General features: G+C 36.4%; 1 protein-coding gene across 1 annotated transcript in view; it reads right to left on the bottom strand.

Moving 5' to 3' along the window:
* LOC148947313 (uncharacterized) overlaps positions 1-17,677 on the bottom strand; it is a 126,843-nt gene extending 109,166 nt beyond the window's left edge. The window contains exon 1 of the mRNA XM_089097005.1: positions 17,659-17,677. The gene's annotated coding sequence lies outside the window, so the exon portion shown is untranslated. The remainder of the gene's footprint in view (positions 1-17,658) is intronic.
* Positions 17,678-17,926: the final 249 nt, after the last annotated feature.

Raw genomic sequence — 17,926 nt, 5'->3', positions numbered from 1 at the left:
TAAAGAAGGAGTATCCAAACTCCCGGTTAAAATTGTCCTCTTCCACCCGGCTCAAAATTGAGATTTCACCTTTAAATTTTTAGGTTAGTTATTGCTACTAGTAACATATCCTTAGCATACAAATACCAAATCTTTATCAAGCAAATTTTGTAACTAATGTTACTTATATGGCAGAAAATCATAGTTTTGTATTGCAGCTTTGACTTTTAGCCTTCAATTTTTTTAAATTCAGTTTTGAAATTCTGATTTCTTTTTTTTCTTGCTTGTGCTGTCCTCTCCATTCCAGTCCAGTGACTTGTCCATAATTTACTATTTACTTCTGACTGAAAGCTGGATGCCTTCTTTTTAAATGATGATCATTTGAGTTGGGAGCCATACCACTTTCCTCTTAGCGATGATGATCTCATCAGTCATAATCATGATCAATCTGATGAGATTAAACAACATATTTTGTTTATGCGTCCATCTTCTGCAGGTGATTCCAAGATTTTAAAGCAATTTTGGTGGGGACCGAGTATCCAATAAAACTTTAGTGCTATTTATCACCATTCCCCCCATCAAAGAAATTCAATAATTTTAAATGTATTACATTTTATAATACATAATTTTTTTGAGTGTGTACGTATTTGATTGTTTTGTATATGAAACGTATTTTGTTTTAGTGTTCATCTTCTGTGGGTGATTTAAAAATTTTAAAGCGATATTACTGGGAGAGGGGGTGAATATCAAAGAAAATTTTTGAGCTGTTATTAACCACACTTCCCCCCACCAATAGAATAAATAATTTTAAACGTTTTATTTTGTTCAATACGTATTCTGTTTTGTGTAGCCTATAAGTATTTGTTGATTTTGTATATTAAACGTATTTTGTTTGAGTGTTCATCTTCAGCAGGTGATTCAAAGATAAAATTAATACTGGGGGACGAATATCCATGAAAACTTCTGGGCTGCTACAGAAGAAGGAAAGTAGGCTTCTTTAAAAGACGAACGTGATCAATTTGATCTCAGATTACTCATGCCAGCCATATTTGCTCTCGTACAGCTCACCCCTGAGAGATGAAAGGATTTTCCTGGTGGTTCGTACGTCTTGCTACAAAAAAGTAGGAGCAACCAAAAATACCAAGTTTATATTAAATCACGGAAACATGATTGATGTCGAAAATTATCACATAACAATAGTTTGATCGAATGCTGGAAGTATAACTTTTTACAGAAGTTTAGTGTCCATTCATGATGACCAGCTTTCTAATTTACCCTACACAGGATAATTACTTCTAGTGGATTAGTTTAGACAGGTATTTCCATTACGCCACATTATCAAGAACTACAAAATATATGTATTACAATTTCAAACTTCACAACAAGATATGAAAAGAAAGTTAGTTTATTTTAAAGAGTGATCAATCATTGATTGTATAACGTTTGCCTTTGGATAAAAGAAGCAATTATAAATGCTGTTGTCAGGGGTGAATCTCCGGCTATTTTATTGGAGAGGGGGGGGGGGGCCACGAATGGTCCATATCTGGATAGTCAAAGGGCCTGGAATGTATATTTTTTTTCTTCACATTATTAGGGGGGGGGGACAACTGACAAAAAAATTGTTCGTTCTAAGAGAAATTTGTTAACTTTGACGGTGAACTTGCTGCAATTAGAAAAAATTCTAACTATTAAGAAAAAACTTGTCACGTCTAAGAGAAATTTGATAGTGTTAAGTAAAAGTTTGTTAGTATTAAGGCAAAAAATCTGTTACTTTGAAGAGAAAATTTGATAGTGTTAAGCAAAAGTTTGTTAGTTCTAAGAATAATTTGGTATCTTTGACAGACAACTTGGTACTTCTAACAGATAACATGTTATCACTGACGAAAAATTGTTACTTCCAAGAGGAAATTGTTATCTTTGACGGAAATCTTGGTGCTATTAGAAAAAAAATTGTTACTGGTAAGAAAAACCTGTTACTTCTAAGAGAAATTTGATAGTGTTAAGTAAAAGTTTGTTAGTATTAAGGAAAAAACCCGTTACTTTGAAGATAAAATTTGATAGTGTTAAGTAAAAGTTTGTTAGTTCTAAGAAAAATTCGGTATCTTTGACAGACAACTTGGTACTTCTAACAGATAACATGTTATCACTGAAGAAAAATTGTTACTTCTAATTGAAAATTGTTATCTTTGACGGAAATCTTGGTGCTTTTAGAAAAAAATTGTTACTGGAGAAATTTGATAATCTTGGTGCTATTAGAAACAAAAATTGTTACTGGTAAGAAAAACCTGTTAATTCTAAGAGAAATTTGATAATGTTAAGTAAAAGTTTGTTAGTATTAAGGAAAAAACCTGTTACTTCGAAGAGAAAATTTGTTAGTGTCAATGAAAACTTGCTACTTCTGACAGAAAACTTGCTATAATAAACATAAATTTGTTGCCTAAAGAAAAATTTGTTATATTTGACTGAAAACTTGCTACTTCTAACGGAAAAATTGCTATCACTGACGAAAAAATTGTTCGTTGTAAGAAAGATTTGTTAACTTTGACGGTGAACTTGATGCTATTAGAAAAAATTTCTTACTATTAAGAAAAAAACCTGTTACCTCTAAGAGAAATCTGATAGTGGTAAGTAAAAGTTTCTTAGTATTAAGGCAAAAGCCTGTTACTTTGAAGAAAAAATTTGATAGCGTTAAGTAAAGTTTGTTAGTATAAAGGAACAAGTTCTTACATCGAAGAGAAATTTCTTTATCAAACAGTTCGTGGTAACGAACTGTAAGTAATGAATGACCCGGCTCCTTAGAAATTATTACGTAAGCTAATTTGTAAATTACGTCAGAACAAAATTTCAAGGAAGCCATTTAGCCAAAAAAAAGGAAAATTAATATGCGATATTCGTTTTAAATTCATGTACGGTGAAAAACGTTCAGAAATTAAATAAGAAAAAACAAGTTTTTTTTAACTGAAAGTAAGGAGCGACATTAAAACCTAAAACGATCAGAAATTATTCCGTACATGAAAGGGTCTGTCCCCTCCTTAACACCTCGCTCTTTACGCTAAAGTTTGACTCTGTCTCGCAACTTTATTTTTTAAAACAATAAAAAAACTTTAGCGTAAAGAGCGAGGCGTTGACGAGGGGACAGCCCCTTTCATATACAGAATAATTTCTGTTCGTTTTAAGTTTTAATGTCGCTCCTTACTTTGAGTTAAAAAACTTGTTTTTTATTTAATCTTCAACAGAAGATCTGCTAATTATGACAGAAAACTTGTTATCATAAACGAAAATATTGTTACTTCTAAGAAAAATTGGGTATCTTTGACAGAAAACTTGCTACTTCTAACCGATAACTTGCTATCACTGACGAAAAAATTGTTACTTATAAGAGAAATTTGTTATCATAAAATAAAAATTGTTAGTTCTAAGGAAAATTTGGCATCTTTGACAGAAACCTTGGTACTTCTTACAGATAACATGTTAGCACTGACGAAAAAATTGTTACCTCTAAGAGAAAATTGTTATCTTTGACTGAAGACTTGGTGCTATTAAAAAAAATTGTTACTGGTGAGAAAAAACTGTTACTTATAAGAGAAATTTGATAGTGTTAAGTAAAAGTTTATTAGTATTAAGGAAAAAATCTGTTACTTCGAAGAGAAAATTTGTTAGTGTTAAGGAAAATTTATACTTCTGACAAAAAACTTGTTATCATAAACATAAATTTGTTGCTTAAAGAAAAATTTGTTATCTTTGATAGAAAACTTGCTACTTCTAACGGAAAAAATTGCTATCCCTGACGAAAAAATTGTTACTTCTAAGAGAAATTTGTTAACTTTGACGGTGAACTTGGTGCTGTTAGAAAAAAATTTCTTACTCTTAAGAAAAAAACTGGTACTTCTAAGAGAAAATTTAGTAGTGTTAAGGAAAACTTGCTACTTCTAACAGAAAACTTGTTACCCTAAACAAAAAAATTGTTACTTCTAAGAGACATTTTTGATATTTGATGGTTAAATTGCTGCTTTGTGTGTGTTTGTGTGTGTGTGTTTGTGTGTGTGTGTGTGCGTGTTTGTGTGTTTAAAACGTTAGAAGATGCTTAAAATGATAATGACGGGCGTCGTAGGGGTGCTAGAGAGCAGTTATAGTGTGGTACTGTGGCGGGAATTGCTTGCGAAAACTCGAATGAATGGGTTGAAGTATAACTTTTGACATAAAATGTCTGAAAAGTGCTTTGGGGGAGATGGGGGCGATGTCATAAGAGTGTCACAGAGCAGAATAGTATGGCATTGTGGGGTGAAATGCTTAGAGTATCAAACAATAGCAAAGAACTGAGGGTAACTTCTCTGTTTTCAAAAATATAGTCTTTAATGCAATTCTTTAGCTTATTTTCGGAGCGAAAAAGGTTGAAAATGTCCTAGGGTGTGGTACCACATGGATAATGGAGGGGGAGGAGGACTGGTGCCTGTGTGAAAACAGTGTCACGGCGCCATTCCACTCTTGGCCATAAGTATACTCTTTAACGATTGGGGTATCTACTCTTCCCACAAGATGAGCCACTTATCTTCCAACCTCTTACATTAGGTGTCATAGCTTAAGATGATCACCGCTATTTACGCTGCACCCTCGTCTGTGTCCGTGTTCGGTTTCAATTGGGGATTCCCCATGGAGTCCTGGAGTCTAGTTTTTGAGATACGATGGTGTCATCCATATTAGACCTGATCACAGAAATCCTGGGGATCTTCCAGAAAAACAATGTACCGAAAATGGGTAGGAATCATGCCAATACTGAAGAAATATTAAAACACCTGGAATCCCAGGTGGCCTGCCAGGGATGGGAATCTTGCCAGTTCGAAACTGGGGTCCCGTAAGAATCTTGTCAGTGATACTGTTACGTCAGAGGGCATATCTTTAAAGTCCTAATGGAAAGGGGGACTTTGAAAGAACAACTGAGGTAACACTGACATGACAAACCCGACACAACACTAGAAAAGCATTTTGAGTCATGCGTTTCACATAAGAAACTTCCAAAATTCACTCTGAAAACATCAACTGAGGTAACGACGACACGAGGAGTACTAGGGAGGTAGTAAAAGTGTGGCACAGGATGGGAATTGATAAGATGTATTACGTAGGGTTGGGTTGCGAAAACATGAAACAATGGATTTATTGAATGATTTTAAACATAAAAATATCTGAAAATATCTTATGTATAAGGATGGGATTCAGAGTATGCCAGGATGGCAGTAATAGTGTGACAAAGGGTGTGAATTGAGATGGTGTATTACGGAGGTGCTGTGTTGCGAAAAAATGAAACATTGGATTTAATGAATGATTTTAAACATAAAAATACCTGAAATATTTTAGTTATAAGGATGGGGTGTCAGAGTGTGCCAGGGAGGCAGTAATAGTAAGGCACAGGATGGGAATTGTCAGAAAACTGGGGTCGACACAACCCCCCAGAGCCTGGGGACAAGTGTTTCAGTTATTCCCAGGGGACATATAAGGTTTTTATGTAAGGGGTGGTCGTATAAACTTCAGAAGTGGCTAATTTAATTGGAAATTGAAAGTTCTAGTTACCTTTTTATGAGTCGAAAGTGAACGTATGGCAACGCCCCCCTCCTCCCCCCAAACACACCCTCTTTCAAATGAAAATTTTGAGATAGCCATTTTGTTTGAAACGGCCCAACGATCAGATAACAAAACTTCGGGGTCAATATACCCCCCCCCCCCAGAGCCTGGGGAAGGGTTATAACTTATGCCGTGCCGAAATATAAGGTTTTATGGAAGAGGTGACCGTATAAACTTTTGAGGGAACTCAAATGATTAGAAATTGAAATTCTAATTTCCCTTTTAAGAGTCAAAAGTGATCCGATGGAAACTAGCCCCTTCTCCCAATCTTATTTTCCCCAAAAAAGTATATTCAAATTTTGTATATAGCCATTTTGTTCAAATTAAACCAAAGATCATATAACAAATCATCAGGGATGACACATCCCCCCAGAATTCCCTTCTCCTTCAGGCTAAATTCATATTTCTCTCGAGGCTGGTCTCCAAATAAGCGGAAGAAAAAATTCACTCCTAACTACCTTCCTGACCTTTTTCTTCTAGTAGAAGACCATGAGACGTTTAGAAGGCATGCCCATGCCCTCACAAGAAAGAGATCCTGACGATTTTAAAGTATTGACGGAACCTTGCTCAAGTCAATAATAAATACCCGCCAGTTAGCTTGTCATTAAGTAACAGTATAATTAAACTTCAACATAAAATGAAGTACCTAGGGGGTTTATATTAGATGGGAAACCCATTTCGTCTGTTCGTATTAGTTACAAAATGAAATTTGGCAAAGCGATATTCTTGTCGCCTCCTTGGTGCTGTTAGCTCTAAGTTCTTAATTGATCGTGATTTCCTAGCCAATCACTGATCTTAAAACATTTATGCGAGATCATATAATCGGTAGCATGCCTAAAGTATTTGCAGTTACTGCAACCGTTATTTTTAGCACTCAGAGAGAGAAAAAAAAATATTGTAACAACCAAAATCCCTTTTGGTAGTTATAGGTGATACCACAAGCACTTTTTCGTCATAAGTTTTGATACCTTCATGGCCCTTGATGTTGGAATCGACAAAATAATAGAAAACTTGTTGTATAATGTCTAACCAGCATCTTCATCCACGCTCCCAATGTTGCAACACAGATGATTGAGCTTCTAAATGTCTACATTATGCATTTTGTGTATTTTAAATGTACTTCCAAGCTACATATCGTAATAATATATATTGAAAAAGATCTTATAAAGTTCAACCATCAGTGAGGATATTTTTAAAGAAAATATTCAAAACATAAAATAAAAAGAATGAGATTACTAAAGAGGAAATGATTCTATCTTATATATTTTATAATCTTAACATCAATTTCGCGTTATGTAAAAGATAAAGATATAAATGTTTAGTTATAATTTCTGAAAAGCTGATACTCTGAGATATGGTAACTGTGATGTCTGATTGCATTTTGAAATGATAGTTAATTTCACCCAAGTAATGGCAAAAACATAGCCAAAGCCACAGCAATTACTAGCGCAAACACAGAGAACGATAGTCTGGGATTTTTTAAAGGCAAAGTTATTATTTCAACTATTTTTTGCTTTACGTTGATGCAGGATTACCACCGGGGTTATGTTCGTACCTAGTGTTGCCAAACGTGGTACATTTATACCATTTTGGTATATTTCACCTGTACTGGTACAATTTAGCACAATCCAATAAAATATGGTACATTTTACAAAATTATGGTAAGATTTGGTACAATTCAGAACTGTTGTACTAATGTTTGTGTTCTTTCCTCGATGAAGCACTTTTGGTATAACTCAGGGACCCAAAGTATAGCTCAGGGACCCACAGCACTTTCGAGACATGAAATAAATAGACTGTGGCAGTCGTGTAGAGGTTATATTTATCAACAACAAAATTTCGTTATCAGCTGCAACTGCCTTCAAAACAATGTATACCGAATACATGATAGAACTAAGCAACGAAATAAGGAAAAGGTTTCTCAGTTAAAAATTCCCGTCGGCTAAAAACTTAAACAGACTGGACCAAAATATAGCTATGTCTCCTGACCACTCAAACTTAAGCATTGTCCCAGTTTCCAGTTTCCAAATTTGGCAAAGGAGACAGATGTGAAAAGTATTGCCAAAGAATGGAAAAGGCAGCCATTTGGCGCTGATCTCAAGAAATGTGCAGATTCTGACCCGGTTTATTTCTGATTTAAAGTACTAGAACGATGTGATGGTCCGAAATTGAAAAGTTTCTTATTCTTGGATGAATTCACGATGAAAATGCTCATCATGCAACATTCCTCTGCTTGTGTGAGATTCTTCTTCTTGTGTCTTCGGCTTGGGCCCTTTCAGCTGTCAATTGAAAAATAATTGAGTAATAAACTCAGCTTTAATACTCTCAATCCTATTCTGGGTGCTAAACGAGCCGTTACCAAGGAATGGAAACCCCCATGAACATGGTGACACACCCCAACTGGTGGAATACTGAGAAAGGGTAAAGAAAATCTGCAACTGCAAGTGCTGCCATCGCTTCCTACTCAGATAGTGACGTTTAATATCATGTCTATGGTCATTTTTCTTGTATAGTTTTTGTAGTATAGAGTAGTTGGAACCTCAGACAACTTAAAGTTTCTAAAGCCAGTTCCAGTTTTAAAAATAAAAGATGCCGTTATCTAGATGTTTAAGGTGATTTCAAAGATAGTGAAAGACATGGTGTCTATTGTACCACTTGTGGGGCTATATCTAACTCGACCTTACAAGGTGAGTGAAGGATCTTTTAAAGGCATTTTGGAAAAGAATATTGTTTAAACATTAAAATCTCCAGTACGTGTTAGACCAGACCATAACCACCAAAGTCACTTCGATAATCAGTCTCAATTTAAAAAGATTTTTTCCTGTATTGTTTGTAGGCGGTAGCGTATATTAGGGGAAAGCTACAGGAGCGATCCTCCCCTCCATCAAGATCTTCATAAAAGGGAAAAGGAGGATTTGTATGTAAAATATTAAATGGAAAAACAGGTCCTATCAACTGCTTTTGGGCAATATTCTGTAAGAACACAAGGTTAAAATTTGAGTTTAGCCCTTGATTTGTATTAAAATCGTCATTTGGGAAAATTTCAGGGCGGTGCTATAAATGCTCGTAAATGGCCAAAAACAACGACCTTTCTTGGCCTGTAGTAAAGTGTTACTACAGTAATACCTGTTGCTCAGAACAATTTCTTCGAGTACTGTCGGGAGCACATGTACTGTATTAGAAGAGAAATAAAAATGAAGGAATGGAGAAAGAAAGTGAATGAATATATCCTACACAAAATTTTCATAGATAGAAATGTATGTCACCGACGATCCACGTGTTACGCGAAGCATAACACGCGAAAAAAAAATTGGGATTTGGTACATTTTTTCTTTGGTACATTTTTCGAGCAATTTGTGGTACATTTTGTTTTCAATTGTTGGCAACACTCTTCGTACCGTTTTTGGTAAGTTTTAAGTAGCTTTGGTAGGTTTTGCTGAAGCTATAGCTAACGCTAACCAGGGTGCAGATGCCATAGTGAAATCAAGTGCATATTTTGGTATTACTGACGTACACCACCTGGAACGTGGACTGCTGACATTCAGAGTCGTCTACAGAACTGTACTGAAGTGTCTCAAACATGGTCATCGACATCTTTCCGCCTAAAGTTTGAAAGTAAAGAATACCTACAAAAAGCAACAGACAGTCCACCTAAGATTGGCTACGATTGGCCACCTTTGTCAGAATACAAGTTCTTGCCCCCCTCAGTGTTACAAATGTCAGGCGTTTGGTTTTGTAGTATCCGTCTCCACTAACAAATAACAGAAGTGATAAGCGTTCCGACCCTCCTCATACAAGCCCTTCGGAGGAAGAGTGGACTGACTACTACACTTCTGAGTTCTCTAAACCTGTCCTCAGCTTGAACAGGCTTTCGAAAAGGAACTAGACAAAAGGCTCTCTGAGTCTACTGTAATTATGGGTTTTGTAGTATCCGTCTCCACTGTTTGTGATGCCACCAATAAAGTAAAAAAGAAATATTCAAAGGGAGATGATAATATCTGTTGCTTACATCTAGTGAATGGCAGTCCGATGATATTTGGGCACTTAACTCCACTATACCAAATGTCTTTTTCATCTGGTTTAGTGCCAGATACGTTTTGTGTCGGTATCATCACTCCAGTATCAAAAAAGGGAAAGGATCCATCTCAGTGTAGCTCGGAGGGGACTCAAGTGATTAGAAATTGAAAGTTCTAGTTCCCCTTTTAAGAGTCAAAAGTGATCATGTGGCAACTAGCCTCCACCCCGGAGGGGACTCAAGTAAACTTCGGAGGGGACTTAAGTGATTAGAAATTGAAAGTTCTAGTTCCCCTTTTAAGAGTCAAAAGTAATCATATGGCAACTAGCCTCCACCCCACCAACCCTAAGCCCATGAGGATCCAATGCTTTATTATTTTTTCCAGGGGTATAAGGAAGGGATGGTCGTATAAACTTATTGGGGGGCTCATTCGATTGGAAATCAGAAGTTACAGTGCCCTTCTTAAAAGTCAAAAGTGATGGAAGGACAACTAGCCCCTATGCGATTTACCCACAATTGCATCCGATAAAAATTTTAAAAATAGTTCAAAGATTAGATAACAAAACTCCAGGGTCGCCACAAATCCCCGGGGACCAGGAGTGGGTGTTGTAAGTTTTGCCATGGGGGTATTTATGGTCCTTATGGAAGGGGTGCTCGTATAAACTTCGGAAGGGGCTCATTTGATTAGAAATTCGAAGTTCTAGTTCACTTTTTAAGAGTCAACAGAAATCAGAGAGCAACTAGCCCCCCACATCCCTTTTCCCCAAAAATATCGGATAAAAACTTTTAGATAGCCATTTTGTTAAAAATAGTTCAAACATCAGCCAAGTGTTGTAAATTATGTCCCTGGGGCATATGAGGTTCTTATGGAAGGGATGGTAGTATAAACTTCGGACGAGACTCATTCGATTGTAAGTTGTAATACCTAGTGCCCTTTTTAGAGTCAAAAGTAATGGGAGGGCAACTAGCCCCCACAGGGTCCTTTTTTCTCCAAATGTATACAATAAAAATTTTGAGACAGCTATTTTATTACAAATATTTTAAAGATCAAATAAAAAAATCCAGGATCGAAACAACTCTCCAGAGGCAAATGGTGTAAATTATGACCCGTGAATATATAAAGTTCTTATGTAATGGGTGGTCGTACAAACTTCCGAGAGGTCTCAGTTGATTGGGAATTGAAAGTTCTAGTTACCTTTTTGAGAGTCGAAAGTGATCGGAAGGCAGCTAATCCCCCTACAACTTTCGCAAATACCCCCAAATGCATTCAATAGAAATTTGTGAGATAGCCATTTTGTTTGAAATAGTCCAACGATCAGAGGACAAAACCTTGGGGTCGACTTAAACCCTACCACAGCCAAGGGAAGGGTTGAAACTTATGCCCTGGGGGCATGTTAGGTTTTAACGAAAGAGGTAAAGCTCAGAGGGGACTCAAATGACTAGGAATTGAAAGGGCCCTGGGGGATTGTGTTGACACCGGGGTTTTTGTTATCTAATTTTTGAACAATTAAAAAAAACTGGTTATCTCAAAATTTGTAGCGGACGGGTTCTGGAAAAAAGGGCATGGGGGGGGCTAGTTGTCCTTAAATCTCTTGGCTCTTAAAAAGTGAGTTAGAATTTGCAATTTCCAATCAAATGAGCCCTCTATGAAGTTTATACAAACATCCCTTTCATAAGAACCATACATGCCCTTAGGGTATAACTTAGAATGCCTTCTCCCGGGCCCTGGGAGGTTGTATTGACACCGGAGTTTTTCTTATCCGACCTTTGAATTATTTTTTTTAAACAAAATGTCTGTCTCAAAATTTTCATCTGATGGGTTTGGAAAAAGAAGGTGTGGGGTCTCTTTTGACTATCAAAAAGTGAGCTCAAAATTTCAATTTCCAATCAAATGAGTTCCAATCTCAATTTCCCGCTCTGAAGATTGTACGAGTATCCCTTTCATAAGAACCATATATGCCCTAGGGTATAACTTACAACGCCTGCCCTCGGGCCCTGGAGGGATGTGTCTACACCTGAGGGTTTTTTATCTGAATTTTGAACAATTTTTAACTTAATGGCTATCTCCAAATTTTTAGCGGATGCATTCGGGAAAAAAGAAGCGTGCGGGGGGGGGGGCTAGTTGCCCTCCAATCTCTTTTGGCTCTCAAAAATGAACTAGAAATTTCAATTTCCAATCAAATTAGCCCTCTCTGAAGTTTTTACGAGCATCCCTTCCATAAGAAAGATATATTCCCCCAGGGTATAAATTACAACATCTGCCTTTGGGCCCTGCGGGGCTGTGTTGACCCCGAAATTTCCGTTATATGTTTTTTGAACTATTTTTATAAAATGGCTATCTCAAAGTTCTTATCTGATGGGTTTGAGAAAAAAATAGCATGGAGGTGGGGGGGGGGGCTAGGTGCCCTCCAATCTCTTTTGACTCTTAAAAAGTGAACTAGAACTTTCAATTTCCAATCAAATGAGCCCTCTCTGAAGTCTATACAAGCATCCCTTCCATAAGAACCATATATGCCCCCAGGGCATAACTTACACCTCCTGCCCCTGGGCCCTGGGGGGCTGTTTCGACACAGGAGTTTTTGTTATATGATCTTTGAACTATTTTTAACAGAACAGCAATCACAAAATTTTTATCGGATACATTTGGGAATAAAAGGCGTGGGGGGGGGGGGTGCTGGTTGCCCTTTAATATCTTTTGACGCTTAAAAAGTGAACTATAACTTTCAATTTCCGATCAAATGAGCCCTCTCTGAAGTTTATTCGAGCATTCCTTCCATAAGAACCCTATATGCCCCCAGGGCATAACTTATAACCCTTGCCCTGAAGACCGTGGGGGGAGTGCCACGCTCAAAGATATAATTTCCAGAACTTTCAACTACGTTGAAAAAAATGGCTATCTTAAAATTTTGATTGGATGTGTTTGGGCAAATGGTGGGTGTGAAAGAAGTGTTAGTTGCCTTCCAATTACTTTCGACTATTAAAAAGGGCACTAGCCATTTGATTTTCCAATCGAATGAGCCCTTTTAAAGTTTCTAAAACAACGTTTTCTATAAAAACCTTATATGCCCACAGGGCATAAATTACAACCCTTGCCCTAGGGCTTTGGGGCGGGGGACTTGTCTTCCTCAAAGACCTAATTTCCAGAATTTTCAACCACACTGAACAAAATGGCTATCCCAAAATATTGATTGGATGTGTTTAGGGAATTGATGGGGGTCAGAAGTGCTTTAGTTGCCCTCAAAACACTTTTAGCTATTAAAAGGGCACTAGCCCTTTGAATTTCCAATGAAATGATCCCTTTTTGAAGTTTCAACGACAACGCTTTCTATAAAAACTTTATATGACGTCAGTGCATAACTTACAACCCTTGCCCTAAAGGTTGTGGGGGATGTCCTCCTCAAAACATAATTTCTATTGGGAAATCAACTGCGTAAAACAAAATGGCTATCTCAAAATTTTGATAGGATATGTTTGGGGAAATGGTGGGCGTGTTCGTTTCCTTCCAGTCACTTTTGACCCTTAAATAGGGCACCAGAACTCTCAATTTCCAATAGAATGAGCCCCCTTTGACCCCTTCAATATGAAGTGGCTTTGGGAAAAAAATGAATAAATAAATAAATAAATAATAAAACATTGGAGATGTATGTCTTTTACTATAGGCAACGCTATAGCGTTGCCTTTGATATCAGGAGAATCAAAACTCAGTATTATGTTACAATTTTTATGCCATGGCGGTAACAGAAGTAAAATCTCAAATACCAGGAATATGCTGAACAAATATATCCGATATCTTTCAAACAGTTTGTGATAACGAACTGTCAGTAAGGAGCGACGCGGCCCAATAGCAACCGATACTGTTAAAAACGGAATTTTGGTAACAATAGCTACCTAAGAAAATAAGGTTTTTATGCTGGTTCCAAATATACAGAGTTTATTGAGTTTAAAGTCTACTCTGAGTTTAATACCAAAACCTACGAGCCTGAGTGATTTTGCTAATTTTCGAAAAAAAGGGGGGAAACCCCCCAAAAAGTCAAGTGATTCTAATGAAAATCACACCTACAGATTCCGAATATCATAGACCATTAAGGTTTCAAGCTTCTACACGTAAAAATTGTGAATTTTGTACTTTGGCTGAACAAACATCACGGATGTGTGCTTATTTATTATTAAATAAAAAAAACAAGTTTTTTAAACTGAAAGTAAGGAGCGACATTAAAACTTAAAACGAACAGAAATTATTCCGTATATGAAAGGGGCTGTCCCCTCCTCAACGCCTCGCTCTTTACGCTAAAGTTTGACTCTGTCTCACAACTTTATTTTTTAAAACAATAAAAAACTTTAGCGTAAAGAGCGAGGCGTTGAGGAGGGACAGCGCCTTTCATATACGGAATAATTTCTGTTCGTTTTAAGTTTTAATGTCGCTCCTTACTTTCAGTTTAAAAAACTTGTTTTTTTATTTAATTTCTGATCGTTTTTTAGTTAATGCAGCTTTTATTTGTATAAAAATTTTACTTTTCTTTTGCTAAATGGATGTCTTTACAAATTAACTTACGTAACTAACTTCTATATTCGTATATTTTTCTTCTGACAAAAAATAAAAAGTTGTAGATTTTTGAAGATATGGGCTTCAAACCTAGATGATAGAGTTTTCTGATACGCCGAATCTAACAGTGTAATTTTCATTAATATTCTTTCACTTGTGGGGGATGTTCCCCCCCTCTTTAAAAATCGAGTAAATTTTCTCAGGCTCGTAGCCTTTGATGAGTAATACTAAACTTAATAAAATTTAATCTTTAAGATTTACATAAGGCACCAGTTCAAAATGTTAATCAACAGGAAAATCTAATCCAACAGAATGAAACAAAACAGCAGGAAAAAAGATCAAGAACAGAACAGTACAGTAAATTTATTTTTGCTTTGTAAAATTGCTGTTGCAGCAGTACAAAAGAACAAGCTGAACCTTCGCCCTCCACCTTAGAAGCAAAATATAACTATGTGAAATATTTTTTTTAGTTATTTTGTGTTAAAAAAAAAATGTTACTTTATGTTAAAATGTCACAGCTGTTCACTTTCTTCTGACTAATATCAGTGGAAATGTTTGAACCAGTGATCTCTCGATCTGATGTCGAATGGTCTAAGCTATAGCTGTTAGAAATTTGAATAAGGTTTCCTATTTTAATTATATGGCCCTTGTGTTTCAGTAGCCGTTCTTGAAAAATGGGACAAACAGTAGAAATATAACATAAATAGCAAGGTATTGAAGAGGAGGCAACCCTTCGTATACGGAATAATTTCTGTTCGGTTTGATATACGTATATGAAGGGGTTCCCCCCTAGTCTCTTTACGCTAAAATCACAAGACCGTCTAATTAGAATAAAAAGATCTTTTGAAAGTACTAAGAAAAACTTTAGCGTAAAGAGCGAGGTATTGACGATAGGGTTAACCCCCTAATATATTTAATAATTTCTTTTTTTATAATTTTTTCATTTTCTTACTTAATTTAAGTTGCAGAAAAGTTTTTTTTTTTTTTTAATTTAATTTCTGATCGTTTTTTAAATAATGCTGGGAAATCCGGTACCCCCTTCATTAAAAATTACCATCCCCATGCAAAATTCCTCTATGGAAAGATCCTCCCATGTAAACCCCTCCCCCCGCCCCCCCCCCCCCCTACCAGAAAAAATCCACCCGGAAAATGTCTGTATCCTTCGCAATAACCTATACTATATGTAAACAATAGGCCCTGCCCCTCCCCCAGCCAATCCCGTTTTATAGAGTTTCGGTTATGAAGGAGGCTGTCCCCCTCCTCAACGCCTCGCTCTTTACGCTAAATTTTTTTTATTGTTTAAAAAAATAGAGTTGTGAGAAAGTCAAACTTTAGCGTAAAGAGCGAGGCGTTGAGGGGGACAGCCCCTTCATATACGGAATAATTTCTGTTCGTTTTAAGTTTTAACGTCGTTCCTTACTTTCAGTTAAAAAAACTTGTTTTTTTTATTTAATTTTTGAACGTTTTCGAATTAATGCAGGTTTTGATTTTGGCTCACCGTACATGAATAATTAAAACAAAATTTGCATATTATATTTGGTTAAATGGCTTTCTCGAAACTTGTTTAATTTTATTTACGAACGTTTTTATTAGTAATAAATATACGTAACTTAGAATTAACTTACGTAACGAACTTCTATATTCATAAATTTTTAACACGTATATTAGGGGGTTCGCCCCCTAGTCAATACCCTGCTCTTTAAACTATAGTTCGAATTTTTTTTTCCAGTTCTTTAAAAATGACCTCTTAATCACAATCAGTTGATCAGTTGAAAAACTTGTTTTTTTATTTAATTCCTGATCTTTCTCTTTAATAATGCTGGGAAATCCGGCGCCCCCTTCATAGCAATGTCCCTTCCCCCGTGAAAACGTCCTGCATGGCACGATCCGTCCCTCTAGCCCCCCACCCGCACCGGCCCCCCCCTACCAGAACAAAACTCCTCTGAAAAAGTCTGTATACTTCCCAATAACCAATACTATATGTTAACAGTGAGTAAAGTTCATAACTTTCAGCCCTCCCCCTGGGGACTTTGGGGGATCAAGTCATCCTAAAAGACATTTTTATCATATTTTCGGCCATGCTGAAGAAAATGGCTATCTCAAAATTTTGATCGGGTGACTTTGGGAAAAAAATGAGCGTGGGAGGGGGCCTAGTTGCCCTCCGTTTTTTTTGGTCACTTAAAAAGGGCACTAGAACTTTTAATTTCCGTTCCAATGAGCCCTCCCACGATATTCTAGGACCGCTGGGTCGATACGATCACCCATGGGAAAAAAAAACAAAAAAAAAAAACAAACAAACAAACAAATAAACACGCAACCGTGATCTTTCTTCTGGCAAAAAATGCAAAATTGCAAATTTTTGTAGATAGGAGCTTTAAACCGCTATCGTCGGGTTATCTGATACACTGAATATGATGGTGTGATTTTCATTAAGGTTCTATAACTGTTAGGGGGTCTTTCCCCCTTTTTTCGAAAATCAGCCAAATTTTCTCAGGCACGTAACTTTTGATGGGTAAGATTAAACTTAATGAAACTTATATATTTGAAATCAGAATTAAAATCTGATTCTTTTGATGTATCTATTGGTATCAAAATCCCGTTTTTTAGAGTTTCGGTTACCATTGAGCCGGGTCGCTCCTTACTTACAGTTCGTTACCACGAACTGTTTGATTATTTTTTCGCCAGGGGTGATCGTACCGAACCAATAGTCCTAGAAAACTGGAAGTAAGCTTATTCAAACGGATATTAGAAGTTCTGGAGTCCTTTTTAAGCGACTACAAATTGGAGGGTAATTAGCGCACCTCCCACGACCATTTTTTTCCAAACGCAACAGATCAAAGTTTTAAAATAGCCATTGGATTTAGAAGAATAGATAGATCCAATAAGTATGCTTTTGGTGATGATATGATCCTCTATAATCCCTGGGGAAAGGGCTGTAAGCTACCCAATTTGTCCGTATTGTTCATTAAAAGTATTTATTATTGGGAAATATACAGAAAATTGTCGGGGTAATTTTTTTACGGGGAAGGGGGGGATGAGGATTTTCTAATGGGAAAATTTTCCATGAGAAATATTACATGGGAGGAGGGGATTTTCTGCTATGATTTGGAAAACAGTCAGAAATTAAATAAAAAAAAACAAGTTCTTTCAACTGAGAGTAAGGAGCAACTTTAAAACTTAAAACGAACAGATGTTATTCAGAATATGAGGGGGCTGCCCTTTCCTCAAACATTAGCTCTTCACGCTAAAGTTTGATCTTTGTCCTGATTCTTTAGGAAAGACTACTCAAACAAAAGGTCGTTAATTTTGAATGATAGAAATTTTAGAAGAGCTTTAAGAGTTTAGTGCAAAGAGTGAGGGTTGAATTAGGGGCAGCCTTCTCATATACAGAATAACTTTTCTTTATTTTAAGTTTTAATGTTGCTCCCTAATTTCAGCTGAAAAAACTTGTTTTTTTTTCCAAAAAACATCGGAAACAAGCCAGGTAACAAACGATTTAACTTACAGAAAGGTACAAATATTAATCCAAACAAATCTCCTTTTCCAGATATACAGCCTTGAGAAAACTAAGGATTCCGGAGAGTTGTTTTCTAATAAACTTGTTAAAGCCATGAGCAAAGCAAAGGAGGTATCTAATCCGCATCAGACATGGGAAGTAAAACATTATACGAGGATCAAAGAAGATAGGAAAATGCCATTTGGATTTTATCCCGCTTCCTTGCTCCTAGAAAGAGAAAAAGCTGAATATCCCGGATCAAAAATATGATTTTCTT

Source organism: Artemia sp. Qi Xiang Cuo, chromosome 11 (genome assembly GCF_049724085.1).
Source record: "Artemia sp. Qi Xiang Cuo chromosome 11, ASM4972408v1, whole genome shotgun sequence".
NCBI lineage: Eukaryota > Metazoa > Arthropoda > Branchiopoda > Anostraca > Artemiidae > Artemia > Artemia sp. Qi Xiang Cuo.
The sequence above is the reverse complement of the archived record's forward strand: the minus strand, read 5'-3'. Positions and strand labels throughout refer to the sequence as shown.